This window comes from Tamandua tetradactyla, chromosome 1, assembly GCF_023851605.1.
Source record: "Tamandua tetradactyla isolate mTamTet1 chromosome 1, mTamTet1.pri, whole genome shotgun sequence".
NCBI lineage: Eukaryota > Metazoa > Chordata > Mammalia > Pilosa > Myrmecophagidae > Tamandua > Tamandua tetradactyla.
Window position 1 is genome coordinate 179,929,758 of NC_135327.1, and position 17,091 is coordinate 179,946,848.

The 17,091-nt window shown below is 33.7% G+C and overlaps 1 long non-coding RNA gene across 2 annotated transcripts in view; it reads left to right on the forward strand.

Moving 5' to 3' along the window:
• Positions 1–17,091, forward strand: part of LOC143668583 (uncharacterized) — a 53,295-nt gene that overhangs the window by 17,935 nt on the left and 18,269 nt on the right. For both annotated transcript variants that reach the window (XR_013168534.1, XR_013168490.1), the window contains exon 2: positions 9,011–9,085. This is a non-coding gene — a long non-coding RNA (uncharacterized LOC143668583). The remainder of the gene's footprint in view (positions 1–9,010; positions 9,086–17,091) is intronic.

The window sequence follows — 17,091 nt, forward strand, 5'->3', positions numbered from 1 at the left end:
GAGAAAGGATACACAGTAGCACAGAGAAATCACAAAACACAGAGGAAGCCACTGAAGCTGGATGCAATGAAACCTAGGAAAGAAGGGAGAGACCAGCAGATGTTGTTATGTGTCTGGCCATATGACAACGGAGCTGAGGACCACCAGTACCCAGTCTTAGAGGAGAAGATTTCAACTTGTTCATGTCTTTACTTGGACATTTTCATGACATCAGCACTGTAAACTTTTAAGCTAATAAATCCTATTGTAAAAGCCAATCCATTTCTGGCATATTGCATTTCAGCAACTTTAGCAAACTGAAACATCCACCATGTTCTAGGTGGAGGTACTTAATTTTCAAGTTATTTAATATCTTTTTAATTTACTAAATACTTAACACATTTGTAGTCCTTATAAAAATGAATCTTTAATTAAGATATTAATCAAAAGTATAATGAATATTCTATTATGATAAATACTTGGCAGTATCATTGAGTATAAGCTTACTAATATGTTCATATCAGTTTTATATTTATAGCATTGGCACTCAGAAAACTACTTTGAAAATTAGAAGAATTTCAAATATATTTTGAGAGAATCATTAATTCTTGAATAATACATTTAAAATTCTCTGTAATAAGAATGGTTGATTAACCAAAATCCTATATACCAAGTTATCAAGGGAGATCTTATCTTTTGAGTCATTCTAATAATGAACTTTTCCTAAACTAAAAGCATAACATGTATAGTTATACATCAAATTTGCCAAATTAAATTATTAAAGACAAGGCCTTTGGATGGAGGAAGGAAAGTAAGATTTTATAATAAGAGTGCTCATTTCATCCAGACTAGGACAGAGGGAGTGGGCAAGGCTGGAGAAGGCAGAAGGATGGTTAAGCCAGGAAGACCTTGGCAAGATAGGTGTGAACTATGTACCATATAAACAAGATCCATGGATCCCCATATACATCCTACATAGTGCTGAATAAGGACAAGCTGCAGGCAAAATGTCATCTGGAAACTTCATTTGTATTGGGGTTTCAGTAATCTATACTTCCTAACTTTACAGTATGTACAGCCAGTGGCCTGCATCCTGCTCCAAATTTGAGAGAAACTACATAGAGCTTATAAAGACCACTGTTCAGAGCTGAGTGATTACACACTCTTGATATTCATAATTAAGAGAAATATAAGTACCAGTAGAATTGCTTTTCTTGCATGAATTTTCATGCAAGAAAAAGATGACAGCTTTCTCTCTTCTGAGAGTTTACTCATGAGGGTTTACATGGAAAGTGCACAGAGAATTCAGACTTTGGACTTGATTCGAGGATACTTGTCAGAAAGTGTTACTTTTAGCAGTGGTTCAAGCAAAGAAGTAGGATTCTGGTCCGAGACAGCAGCTAAGGGGAGAATAACAGTAGATGGAATGTGTTCAAGTCTGCAAGAGTTTCAGAGTATAGAGGAATGGGAGCCAGTATTAGTAACCACGTTGAGGAATGGAATCTAAAAGATTTACAACCTGGAAGAAAGTTTGGGGCAAGAAGTGTGCAGATGCTGGTGAATGGCTTCAGTAAAGTAAATACAGGAAATAAATAATAAAAATAGAACTCCATACTAATCTGCAAAGTCTGCGAGCCAGAGTTTTGAGCTTGCATCAAAGGTCACATTGTTTGAAAGTGAACCTATAAAAGGACTTCTGGCCTTAACTTTGAAGGCTGGTGGGAAGAAAGGAAGGTCATTCTTAACAGAGGTCTATGAAACCTTTTCCCCAGATCTCTGAAAGCTCAATTTCCCATTACTCTTTCCTATTGGAAATTTACAGTTCACCAAGTGTCATATCATTATTCAATTTTGATGAAGACTTGAAATAATGAAAATTTTTAAACTGCATGCACACTTCCTGTCTCTGCTCAGATTGCTCGAAAAGAAGGGAGGAGAGGGCAAATGTAAACAACTTGAGGGGCCCCTTGAGATTGACCCCTTTTTGGCAGATGATTAGAGAGCAGAACTGGATACTATCAAGTCTTCTGAAAGCTTTTAGATAAAGATCTCATGATTCCCTTTCTCCTTCCAGAAGTGTTACTGAATTCATTATGCATGGAGATTTATTCAAAATCAGATTTAGCTATGCATGACACTCCTTTGGTCTCATCTACCTAACAGTCATAGTTTGGAAGCACTGGTTTGAATAAGATAAAGAGCTTATCACCCATTAAGGAATGAACAATAAACTCAAGCAAGACAGGGTTTTCAGATTGCTGTCATTGAAGGGATAGCTAGCCATTCTTTGAACAGAGTTATAAAGGATTTTTGGTTCTCCATTGTAGTCATACTAGTCCCTTAGCAAGGAAGGAGCTTCATACTAATACTTAAAACTGGTAACATTATTTGAAATCATATGGATTCCATTTCATATTCTTAATACATTCTTTTATTCTAGGACCCTGGCCAGATTCTAAGAAGCCAATATAAAAGTGTGGGTTAATTGCTCTACTTTCTTTTGTGTGACTTTTACACATTTTCCATTTTATAAAATGAATACTTGTCATTACAGAAAATTTACCAACATAGTTAAGCAAGAAAAAGGAAAGAAACTTTAACCTACATGGAAAGATGACAGAGTAGAAAGCTCTAGGAATCAGTCCTTCCAACAGAACAACTATTAAATAAGCCGGATATGTCTGAATCAACTATTCCGAAACTACAGTCCAGTAGAACAATGTGCAGCATACAGGAAAGAGCAGAAGAAAGAGTGTAACTATAATACAATCCACTTGTACAGCAGTAAATACAAGTGAATTGCTTTCTCCGACAGCAATTACCATCCCCCATTCTTGTGGCAGACAGCAGTGGAATCTGGCTTCTGGCTGAGTTTGCTGGTGTCAGAAAGGAATATAAAAAGTATTTTCCCCAAGTTCCAGTGGAGTGAGGGTGCAATCTGACAACTGATCACTACTTTTGACTAGCTACTTCAAATTGCTAGGACCCCAGCTCTGAGGGTAGCCATTGTTCCAATCTGTCCAAGATAAACATGGTGGAGGAGACTTCAAGACAGAACCCTACTTGCATTTGTGGGCAGAGGATCAAGAAGGTCCAGCTTTTGGGAGTCCTTGTAGAAGCACCTGGTGCCCTTCCTGGCCCCTTATTAATCCACTCCCCAGAGCATTTTGGGGCTGGCTGAATCTCACTTTGTGGGTACTTGGCCTTTTTCTGGCTGGAAAAGACTGACTCAGGAAATTCCTCTCTGGAGTCCTTCCTCTCAGAATTTGCCTGGAGCTTGAGACGACAAAAGCAGTGTAAGAAACAATTGAAGTGGAGTTCCTGGGAGGAAGGATGACCTGCTTTAATATATAAATTCAAAATTAACATAATCCACAAATCCTTCCAAAAAATTGAAGAGGAAGAAACACTCCCTAACTCACTTTACAAAACAAGCATCAATCTCATACCAAAGCTAGGTAAAGATACCAGAAAAGAAAATTACAGGCCAATATCTTATGAATATAGATGCAAAAACCCTCAACAAAACATTAACCAACAGAATCCAATAGCACAATAAAAGAAGTATACACCATGATCAAGTGGTGTATGCAGTACATCATGTAAACAGAATGAAGGGGGAAAATAAAAACAAAAGCATGATCATCTCAATTGATGCAGAAAAAGTGTTTGACCAAATACAGCACTACTGCTTGATAAGACATTTGAAAACTAGGAATAGTAGGAATTCTCTTCAATATGGTAATTAGGCAAGGAAAGAAATAAAACATATCCAAATTGGAAATGAAGTAATACTTACCTGATTTATAGATAGCACGTTCCTATATACAGAAAATCCTGAAAAACTCACAACAAAGCTCCTACAGCTAATAAGTAAACAGATCAACACCTAAAAATCTAGTAGTTTTTCTAGATACTAATAATGAAGATTCTGAAGAAGAAATCAAGAAAATAAATTCCAATCACAACAGCAACTAAAAGAATCAAATAAAATAAAATATCTATGAATAAATTTAGACAAGTATATAAAGGACTGGTGCACAGAAAACTACAAAATATTGCAAAAAGAAATTAAAGTAGACCAAAGTAAATGGAAGAACATTCCATGTTCATGGATTGGAAGAATAAATATTGTTAATTCTACCCCAAGGAATTTATAGATTCAATGCAATACCAATCAAAATTCCAACAACCTTCTCTCCAGAAATGGAAAAGCCAATCATAAAATTTATATGGAAGGGCCTGAATAGCCAAAGTCATCTTGAAAAAAGAGAACATAGATGGGAGACTCATACCTCCCAAGTTTAAAAATTATTACAGGGTGGGCCACAGTGGCTCAAAAGGCAGAGTTCTCAACTTCCATGCCAGAGACCTGGGTTTGATTCTGAGTGCCTGCCCATGCAAAAAATAATAATAATAATAATAATAATAATAATAATAATACAAAGCCACAGTATCAAAACAGCATGGTACTGGCACAAGGACAGATTTTAGAGCAATGGAATTGGATTGGGGGTTTTACAAATCAACTCACATTTATGGCTAACTGATTTTTGACAAGGGGACAAATATTATTCAATTGAAAAAGAATGGTCTTTTAAAAAAATGGAGGTGGCAAAACTGGATCTCCATATTCAAAAGTAGGAAGGTGGACATCTACCTCACATTGTTCACAGAAAGCAACTCAAAATGGATCAAAGACCGAGATATAAGAGCCAGAACTATACAATTCCTAGAAGAAAACATAAGGAAGCATCTTCAGGGCCCTGTATTAGGCAATGATTTCTTTTACTTTATACCCAAAGCATAAGCAATAAAAGAATAAAAGTAGATAAATGGGACCTCATCAAAACTGAAAACTTTTGTGTATCAAAGTATTTTATCTGAAATAAAAGTGACAACTGTGTTAGTTTGCTAGTCTTTCCAAAGTAGGTACCATGAAATGGGTTAGCTTAACAACTGAAATTTATTAGTTTATGGTTTTGAGTCAGAGAAAAATGTCTAAATCAATGAATCATGAAGGAAATGCTTTCCTTCTGAAGATGAGTTACTGGTGATCCTTGAGTACTCTGTTACATGGCAAGGTACATGGTGGCATCTACTCTTCTCTCCCTTCTCTTCCAGGTTTCATTGCTGTCAGTATTGTGCTTCCATGTTTTTTCTCTCTTCCTCTGTATTCATACCATTTATAAAAGATCCATCCTAAACGAGGTAGTCACACCTTCACTGAAGTAGCCTTAGCAAAAAGATCCTCCTTGGAATTGTTCCACACCCACAGGAATGGATTAAATAGAGAATATGTCTTTGGAGTACATACAGCTTCAAGCCACCACAATAACTTGTAAAATATGGGGAAATATTTGGAAACCACATATCTGATAAGGGTTTCATATACAGAAGAAATAAAGAAACCCTAAAAACTTGCAGGAAAAAGACATACAGTCCAATTTGAAAAATGGGCAAAAAAAAGAATAGACATATCTCTAAGGAACGTATACAAATAGCCAAAAAGCACATGAAAATAAGCTCAATATCATTAACTATTACAGAAATGTAAGTCATAATCTCAATGTGATACAATTTTTCACTCAATAGAATGACTACTATTAATAAAATGGAAAATTACAAGTGTTGGAGAGAATGTGAAGAAATAGGAACACTCATTCATTATTGGTTAGAAGGTAAAATGGAAGTACCATTCTGAATAATAATTTGGCAGTTCCTCAGAAAGTTAAGTATAGAACTATTCTATTTACCTGGTAATTACACTTCTAGGTATTTACTGAAAAGATCTGAAAGTAGGGACTTGAGCAGATATGGTCACACTGATGTTCACAGTGGCATTTATAATTGCTAAAAGATGGAAGCAACCCAAGGGTCCATCAGCTGATGAGTGGATAAAAAATATGTGGTAGATACATACAGTTGGGTATTATTCGCCATAAAAAGTATTGTGGTTCTAGAAAATAAAAGCAAAAAGAAAAAGAAAAAAAAGCTAATGTAGTTCTGATACATGTGGAACATGAATGAACCTTAAAGATACCAAGTTGAGTGAAATAAGTCAGGCATAAAAGGACAAATATTGTGTGATTCCCTGATATGAAATAATTAGAATAAGAAAACTCATAGAATCAGAATCTGGAATATAGGTCACTAAGAGATAAAGTAGGGTAGGAAATAGGTTGTTAATGCTTAAAACATACTATTGGGATGATGGAATACTTTTGGCAATAGATGGAGGTGATGGTAGTGCAACAGTGAGAATGTAATTAACAGCACTGAATTATATATTTGAATGTGGTTAAAAGGGGAAATTTTAAGTTGTATGTATGTTTTTAGAATAATTTTAAATTGCATATATGTTTCTAGAATAAACTGAACACATACAGTGAACCCCCAAGTTGAACTATGGAATATAGTTAATAGTAGTTATAAAAATGTGCTTTCATCAGTTGTAATGAATGTACCATGCCAATGCAAGTTATTAATAATTGGGTGGCATTTGGGAACCCTTTATTTGAGGCATAATTTTTCTGTAAACCCACAACTTATTTAATTAATAAAAAAAGAAGAAAACAAAATTAACCTGTGGTTCTACCACAGAATTTTATTTTCAGTATAATTTTGAGATATAGCCTTCTGATATACATTATGCACTTATAATTTTCTTCATATAATTGGGATCATTGGATACCAAATTTTTTAAATAACATATAAATGATGTCCTTATTAAGAATATATCTTTGATGCCTTTCTTTAACCATATGCATTCCTGGGAATATTGGTTAAAAAGGAGTGGTTATATCTTTTGCTTACTCTTCAAATCTCACTAAAATGAGCATGAAGGAATGAAAAACAAAGCATTCAGAAATCCACAAGAATAGTCAGAAAATAGGCTAATACACCAAATATTTGGAAATTGTAAAGCATTCAGGTGAGTGGCGACTTATTTAGTAATACAACAATACTGAATCCTAAATTGGCATTAGGTAGCCCAGAAAGTTATAGGAATTAATAATGCTGGATAGTTCTGAATTGAAGGGAAGTTGGGACTAAAGTAAATGGTTTTTAAGAAAATCTATTATACCCCTTTGATTTACTCCACTCTTCCACTTTCTCCTGCACTTAATCTAATAATGACTTTTACCTTATTTCAGATTTATTCTGAGGAGGATAAATTAGAGGATCTTGTGACCTGGAGGTAGGAAGGGAGGGAAAAACTGACTAAAAAGAATGGGGATTGTTAAGTAAAATGCCTACATATTTAGGGCATCCTTGGAACAAATCCAACAAAACCGATTGACCATAGCAGCTTTCTAAGGAAATGGAACATACCTTAAGGATTGCACTTTACCCATACTTGGTGATAAACCAGTTTTGGTCCAGTAGAAATAGCTTATTAGATTGGAAAATCATGCCTTACCAATCAATGCATACCCGCTCCTTACTCTGTAAGACTTCTTTATGTAATAAGAAAGTTTCATGTCAGGTAGTTATCGTAACCCCTGACTTGGAAATTCCCTAAGAGCCTTTGTAAAGAATTATGACTAGAAGACTATGGGGACTCACACTCTGACTTTCCCAGTTTGAGATCTCCCTGCTTGCAAGCAGTTCTTACCTCCTAATAAACTCATTTAACACTTTATGTTTATGTGTGGTGAATTGTTTCTTTTGACAGCATCAAACGCACAGAAAAGCTGAATGTATAGTGCAATGAGCAATTTACCATATTTGTGTGCTCTCTCTTCTCCTCTCTCTCTCTCTCTCAAATGCTGAATTATAAAACTTCACCATAGATAATTCAGCATTCATTTCCTAAAAATGAGGGCTTTACCCATATAACATCATTTTCGCACCCAAGAAAATTGATAATAATGGCATAGTATCATTTTACCTTTCATATTTAAATGTACTGTAGTAGTTTTTATTGAGCTTTATTTTTTATACTATGATCCAACCAGATTGCATACATTGCATTTCTTGCTCGTGTCTCTTTAGACTTTTAATATAGAAGAATTTTGTGTTTTTTTGTTTCTTTTGTTTTTTTCATGACATTTTGAGTAGTTCAGGCCAGTTGTCTTGTAAATAGAGTGTCCTACATTCAGAACTTGGAAGACTATTTCTTCATGACGTAATTTAAATTATTTTTATAATTTTCTGTGTTTCCTCAAAACAGGTCTATTGTATAGGTTATGTTATTTTGTTTTTTTATTAAATTGCATTAGACAAGTGTATGAATTTTAACTAGCCCATTAATAATGATAATTAATGATGATGTCTTCAGTGACTTGGTGACAAACAGATCTAAAAGAAGAAATCTTGAGAAAAGCAGTTATCATTAATATCAGAGGGATAAGAGAAGATGTGGCAACGGTGAAAAAGAGAACAATTTTACAAACATTGAAGAATAATGAGAAAATCAGATAATAGCACTTGAGAAATAAACACATAATAGCAGAAATTAACAGGTCAATAGAAGGTATGGAAAATAAAGTTGGTGATCCTAAGAAAGAAGGAGAAGGAAAAAATTAGTAGGAAAATACACAGAAAACATAAGAAGAAAAGTCTAGGAGTTCCAATATATGACTGAAAGAACAACGAAAATCTGGGAATAGAAAAGGAAATGGAGGAGATAAAATAATTCAAGGGAATTTCTCTGAGTTGAAAAATCTGTTTCAATATGGAGAGATTGAAAAAGGACCCAACATGAGGCACATCATTGTGAAATTTCAGACAACCAGGGAGAAAGAGAACATCCTTCAAAGATTAAAATTATAACAATAATAATAAAATAGTAAAGCAGAATAAATACAATGGCTTTGTGCTTCACAATAACACATGGAAATTCACACACAATGGAACAATATCTTCAAAAGTCATCTGGAAATTATTTCAAAGCTGTATTTCTACACTCAACTATGAAGTGTGAATTTAGAATAAAAATATATTCACACATACACTGTCTCACAAATTTTGCCAACCATACACTTTTTCTTATAGAACTATTAGAAAATGTGCTCTTCCAAAACAGGCAGAAAATCAAGAGAGAGGAAGATGAGGACAGAAGCCCTCATCAAGAGATGAGGAAAATCTCCAGGAGGCCAAAGTGAGTACCTGGCATGATCACTCTTTGCCAGTGTTCTGTGCTATCAATCAAATTTAGGTTGTCTTACCACATCTTTATGCTCTAAAATTTCATGCTTACCAGATACAACAATTTTCAACTCTTTTTGCCCTTTTTTCTTTGTTAATTCCTCTATATCTCAAAATATTTTGCTGATAAGCTACTCCTTCTTGATTTTAGGTGTTATCTATTCATAGCTAAGCCATTATTTTTCATAGTGCTAATGATTAAACAACTTTTGATAATTTAACCACAAACTCTGATCTCAATATATGCTAATATATTATAGATATGCACATATATATTATATATGCATGTATATACGTGTCTGTATATAGAGATATCTGTTCATACATGTATAATAGGTATCATATATGTGTGCAGATGCATGCATACACATACACACACATATACAATTTTCATATACTCAAGATCTATCAGTCTTTTATTTTTATTGCAACTAATAAACCCACACCTAGAAACAATAAAAAGGCTGCTGGAATTTTAATTTATTAGGGATTGCATTGAATTTGTATATTACTTTGTATAGTATTATTAACGGTGTTGATTTCCAATCTATGAACATGGGATATCTTGCCATTTGTTTAAATAATCTTTAATTTCTTTCAGGGGTGCTTTGTAGTTTTCAGTATAGAAAGTTTTTTGTATACTTAATTAAATGTATCCTTAAATATTTTATTCATGTAAATGCTATTGTAAATAAAATTGTTTTCTTAATTCTCTCTTAAGATTGTTCAGTGCTAATGTATAGGTACACAATTGTTTTTTGTGTGTTGATATTTTACCCTACCACTTTGCTGAATTAGTTTATTAGCTGAAATCATTTTCTTGTACATTCCTTTGGGTTTTCTATGTACAAGATAATGTCATCTGAAGCTTGAAATTATTTTACATCTTCTTTTCCAATTTTGATGCATTTCATTTATTTTTCTTGCCTACTTACTCTGACAGGAATTTCAAGTACATTATTGTATAGCAGTTGGTATCTTTGTCTTGTCCTTGGTGATAAGGGAAAATCTTTACATCTTTCACTCTTTCACCATTGAGTATAATGTTAGCTTTTTTTTTTAATAATTTGGGCTTTTTTATAAATTGACTTTGTTTTTGATTATTGATTCAATCTCTGTAGTTGTTATAGATTTGTTGATGTTTTCTATTTCGTCTTGTGTCAGTTTAGGTAATTGATCTATTTCTGGAATGTCTTCTGTTTCTTCTAGATGAAATAATTTGTTGGAATACAATTGCTCTTGTCTCTTATGATCCTTTCTTCTTTCTGTAAGATCAATAGTGATACAAGATTTTCCTTTCTGATTTTAGTTATTTGCATTTTTTCTTTGTTTCTTTGACAGTTTATCTAAAGGTTTGCTAATTTTATTGATTTTTTTTTCCCAATGAATCAATGCTTTGTTTGGCTTATTCTCTCAATTATTTTTCTATTCTCTATTTCAATTATTTTTACTATAATATTACTTATTTTCTTTTTTTCTGCTAACTTTGTGTTTACTTTGCTTTATTTTTCTAGTTCTTTGAGATATAAAGTTATATTATTAATTTTGGATCTTTAATCATTTTTAATATAGGTATTTATATTCCTCTGACCACTGACTTTTTTTACATTCCATACATTTTGGTAGATTGTGTCATTTTTTTTTCATTTGTCTCTAAATATATACTAATTTCCTTTGTAATTTCTTCTTTAACACATTGCTTGTCTGTTCATTAATTTCCACATATTGTAATTTTTCCAATGTTCTTTTTGTCATTTATTTCTATCTTCATTCCCCTTTGGTCAGAGAAGTTACTTTTTAAATATTTTTTAATTTATTGAGACTTCTCTTTTGCCCCAAATAATGATCCATGTGCACTTGAAAAGAATGTGTTTTTCACTGCAGTTGGGTGAAATGTTCTATGTAGCCTGGTTAGATATAATTGCCTTATAGTGTTGCTCAGGTCCTCCATTTCCTCACTGATATTTTGTTTAGGCAGTCTATCCAGTATTGAAAGTGGTGTACTGAAATAGCCAACTATTATTTTAGAATTATCTATTTCTCCCTTCAATTTTGTCAATATTTGCTTCATACATTTTGGTACTCTGCTGTTCAGTGCATATTGGTTTATAGTTATTCAATCTTCTGAATTGACCCTTTTATTTCCATGTAATAGCCTTCTTTGTCTCTTGTGTTTTTATTTAAAATCCATTTTGTCTGATATTAATATAGCCACAACCACTGTCTTTAATTTTTTATAGTGAAATATAACTATATACAAAGAGGCAATAAATTTCAAAGTACATTTGATAAGTAGTTACAGAAAAGTTCCATCAAAATTCCAACAACCTTCTTTCCAGAAATGGAAAAGCCAATCATCAAGTTTTTATAGAAGGGTAATGTACCATGAATAGCCAAAGTCATCTTGAAAAAACAGAATGTAGATGGAAGACTCATACTTTCCAAGTTTAAAATTATTGCAAAGCCACAGTACTAAAACAGTATGGTACTGGCACAAGGACAGATTATAGACCAATGGAATTGGATTGAGGGTTTAGAAATCAATCCTCACATTTATGGCTATCTGATTTTCGACAAGAGAACAAAGATTACTCAATTGAAATAGAATGGCCTTTTCAAATAATGGAGGTGGCATTCAAAGAATGATATGGGTTACAGTTTCACCATTTCAGGTGTTTCCTTCTAGTGGCTCTAAGACATTGGGGACTAACAGGAAATGCCAGTATAATAATTCAGTCGTCATACTCATTTGTTAAATCCTATCTTCTCTGTGTAACTCCTCCTTCTCCTTTGATCCTTCTCCTAATCTGTAGGGATACCTGGGCAATGACAATCCTAATTGTTTCACATTGAAAAGGGGGTATCAACCTTATGGGGTAGGGGGCTGCAACTTGTTGATACTCTTGGAGAGACTAGTAACTGTGTTTCAGGACTTATCTGGCCTAGGAACCATCTGGAGGTTATGGGTTTCCAAAAAACAAACTTAGTGAGTGAAACATTTATAGAGTCTCAGATAAAGCCCTAGGTATTCTTGAGGGATTACAGGAATACTGTTGACTGGGGCTTGGCATACCATGGCAATTAGCAATATTTAACTGAAGCTTGCAAAAATGAAACCTTCAAAATACCCTCTTGATGCTATTTGAAATCTCTTAGTACCTGATACCTTATTTTGTTAGATTTCTTTCCCCCTTTTGGTCAGGCAGCCAAACTACCAAGGCCAGGTTCATCCCTTGGAGTCATGTCCCATTTTGCCAGGGAGACTTAACCCACTGGAAGTCATGTCTCACTTAGGGGGAAGGGTAATGATTTTATCTGCAAAGTTGGGTTTAGAGAGAGAGGCCACATCTGAACAACAAGAGAGTTTCTCTGAAAATAACTTTTAGGCATTATTATGGGTAGGCTTAGCTTCTTACATTTATAGGTTTCGTAAGAGCAAGGCTCAAGATCAAGGGCTTGGCCTTTTGACTTGGAAGTCCCTAATGCTTGAGAAAGTATCAGGGATTTCCCAGGTGGGAAAGCATAATAGTTCCATATTTTTTCTCCAGTCCCTCAAGGGACTTTGCCAATACTTTTTAACTATTTCCCCAACATTCTCTGAAATGTACATAAGTATTACATTAAGCTATACAGAATTGCAAGCCCTCATTCCCAATTCTAGGCTCCATGTGTTTAGCATGTTTAACAGAACTGGCTAGACAGCTATTTGCATGGTACCGAAAATTTAGGTTGAGACAAAATAAACCTCTCTTCCTTTGGTCTCATATAGTGGGTGAAGTTCTAAAATACAGATAATACCATCCTTTATCCTGTATTCTGATTTACTTTAATTCCAACCAAATTTTCTTCATTCTTATCTCTAATTGAAACCTGATCTTGCTTTCAGCTTCTTTAACAATTTCTGTATGTGGGAATGCTGACTTTCAGAGACACAGAACTCCATCTCTGAATCTTAGGTGTCACTCAGATACCCAAAGTTCCAGGAAAATACCAGGTTGTAAACATACAGCACAGCATCTCAGAATTTAGAAATAGCATTTAAATCTCGGAAATAAATGTGACTGCTGTAAGAGCTTACAATCTATGCCAAATTTTCTTTTAAGCATTATCTAAAATAGACCATACAATACTTGTTCTTTTGTATCTGGCTTATTTTGCTCAAAATAATGTCCTCATGGTTCATTCACTTTGTTGTATGCCTCATGACTTTATTTCTTTCTGTAGTTGCACAATATAATACATATACACCAGAGTTTGCCTTTCTGCTTCTCAGTCAATGAACCCTTTAGCCACCTCCATCCATCGGAGGTGAACAATGTCACCATAAACATCAGGGTGAAAATGCCTATTTGAGACCGTGCTTTCAGTTCTTTTGGGTATATTCCCAGTAATAGGACTGCCTGATTCTATGGTGACCCTATATTTAGCCTCCTGTGACTCATTACATTATTCTCTGGAGGGGCTACTCATTCTGCTACCCTACCAACACTGAATAGGCATACGTCTCTATCCACATTTTCTCTAGCACTTAATCTTTCTGTTTATTTATTTTGAAACTGTAGTTTTCATTGAGATCTATTCATATAGCATATATTCTATCCAAAATAAAAAATGTTTTATGGTATCTTCCCTTACTTGTCCAACCATCTTCACTCTCAATTTTTGACAATTTTCATTGTTCCACAGAGAAAAATAACAGCTAGACACACCCACACCAAATAGAAAATTCAAAGAGGATCCCCTTAATTCTTGTCCCCCCCCATTTATTTACCTCTAGTATTGCTGTGGTACCAGTGAAGTATTCCTGTTAAATATAAACCATAGCATGCAATGCATAGTTTTTCCCATATACTCTTCTTCTATTAATTCTTTGTATAATTGTCATAATTTTGAAGTAGTTCATGCAAGAACGTATTTATATTTGTAATCTAATTGGTGAGGTACATGGCTCTAAACAATCCCTTTCAATCATATTACCTTCGTTTATGGCACTATTACTTATAAACCGACTAATGAAATACCTTCACCTCTATCCATTCCCACACTTTTAAGTTCAATCTTGTTAACTAGTCTGCACATATTAAGTAACCACTTTCTTGTGCTCCTGCATATCTCTAGATTCCCTATATTTTACACTTTAAGACTCTGAATTTACATTTTTGAGGGGGTTTCACATTAGTGAAATCATGCAGTATCTATCTTTTTGTGTCTGGCTTATTTCATCTAGCATTCTGTCCTCAAGTTTCCTCCATGTTGTCATATGCTTCGGTATCTTATTTATTCTTACTGCTGCATAATATTATATATATATATTATATATATATAATAAATATATAATGTATATACACACACACACACCACATTTTGTTTATCCACTCATTTGTTGATGGACACTTGCATTGTTTCTTTCTTTTGGAAATGATCAATAATGCTGCTACTAACATTGCTGTGCAATGTTTGTTCATGATACTGCTGTCAGCTCTCCAGAGATACCAAGTAATGGTATCTCTGAGTCATAGGGCAACTCAATATTTACTTGTTGAGGAACCATCAAGCTGTATACCACAGTGGCTGTACCATATACATTCCCATAAGCAATGCATAAGCATTCCAATTTCTGTACATCTCCAACATTTATAGTTTCCTGTTTGTTTAATGACAGCCATTCTTGTCGGTGTTAGATGATATCTCATTGGGGTTTTGATTTGCATTGCCTTTATACCTAATGATAATGAACAGCTTTTCATGTGTTTTTAGCCATTTGTATTTCTTCTTTTGAAAAATGCCTATTTATATCTATTGCCCATTTAATAGTTGGGTTGTCTGTCCTTTTGTTCTGGAGTTGTAAGATATCTTTATATACTGGATATCAAATTCTTATCAGATATACAGTTTCCAAATATTTTCTCCCAATGACTGCTTCTTCATCTTTCTGACAAAGCCCTTTGAAATGCAGAAGGGTTATATTTTGAAGAAATCCTGTGTATCAATTTTTTTCTTTCAATGATTGCATTTTGGGTATTAGGTTGAAGAAGCTACCTCCAATTGAAGATGTCCCTCTCTATTTTCTATTAGAAGTTTTCTGGTACTGGCCCTTATATTTAGATCTTTGATATAGTTTGAGTTAATTTTTGTATACAGCATGTGGTAGAAGTCCTTTTTCACTCCTTTGGCTATGGATATCCAGTTCTCCCAACCCCATTTATTGAAAAGACTACTCTGTCCTCGTTCAGTGGATTGGGGGTCTTGTCCAAGATCAATTGACCATAGATTTGGGGAACTATTTCTGAACTTTCAGTTTTATAATAAGCTTTAATATCAAGAAGTATAAATCCTCCCACTTCATTTTCTTTTTTAGTATGTTCATGGATATCCATGATTCATTTCCCTTCCAAATAAATTTGATAACTAGCTTTTCCAAGTCTTCAAAGTAAGTTGTTGGAATTTTTATTGGTATTGCATTGAATCTGTAGGTCAATTTGGGTAAATTTGACATCTCAATGATATTTAGCCTTCCTGTCCATGAACATGAAATGTCTTTCCACCTCTTTAGATTTTCTTTGGTTTCTTTCAGCAATGAATTGTAGTTTTCCATGTGCAGGTACTTTACGTCCCTGGTTAAGTTTATTCCTAGATATTTGATTCTTCTACTTGCTTTGTGAATGGAATTTTTTTTCTTAATTATCTTCTCAGTTAGGTAATTACTTGTGTATAGAAGCATTACTGAACTTTAAATTAATTTTGTATCCCAGCACTTTGCTGAATTTATTTATTAGCTCAAGTAGCTTAATTGTAGATATCTCAGGATTTTGCAAGTATAAGGCAATGTCATCTGCAAATAATGAAAGTTTTACCACTTCCTTTCTAATTAGGATGCTTTTTATATCCTTTTCTTATCTGATTGCTCTAGTTACAACTTCTAGCACAGTGTTGAATAATAGTGGTGAGAGTGGACATACTTGTTTCATTCCTGATCTCAGGGGAAAGGCTTTCAGACTCTCACCATTAATTATGATGCAGGCTGTGCCTTTTTTATATATGCTCTTTATAACATTGAAGAAATTTCCTACAATTCTTACCTTTTGAAATGTTTTTTATCAGAAAAGGATGCTGAATTTTATTGAATGCTTTTTCAGTGTCAGTTGAGATACCATGTGATTTGTCCTCTTTTGACTTGTTAATGTATTTCGTTGATTGATTTGCTTGTATTAAACCACCTTTGCATGCCTGGTATAAATCCTACTGGGTCATGGTGTATAATTCTTTTTTTTTAATGTGCTGTTGGATTCAATTTGCAAGTATTTTGTTGAGAATTTTTGCATCTATATTCATAAGGGAGATTGGCCTGTAATTTCCTTTCTTGCAGTATATTTACCCAGTTTTGGTATTATAATGATGTCAGAGTCATAAAATGAGTTTGGTAATGTTCCTTTTTCCTCAAAGTTTTGGAAGAGCTTGAGCAGGAATGGTGTTAGTTCTTCTTGGAATATTCAGCAAAATTCCCCAGTAATGCCATCTGACCTAAGGCTTTTCTTTGTTGGAAGATTTTTGATGACTGAATATCTTTATTTTTTTCTTTATTTTTAATTGATTTATTGAGGTGTTCTATTTCTTCTTGAGTCAATGTAGGTTGTTCGTGTGTTTCTAGGAATTTGTCCATTTCATCTGATTAGTCGAGCTTATTGACATATAGTAGTTCATAGAATCTTACAGCTTTAAAAAAATTTCATTGGGGTCCATGGTAATGACTCCCCTTTAATTAATTATTAAAAATAAATTAATAATTTAATTTATTTTTATCTTCTTCTTTCTTCTTTTCCTTATCAGTCTAGCTAAGGGTCCATCAATTTTATTGATTTTCTCAAAAAAAAAAAAAAACGTATTTTAGTTTGACTCTTTTCATTTTTTGTTTTTTTTGTTTTTTTTTTTGTTCTTCAGCTCATGTAGCTCTGCTTTAGT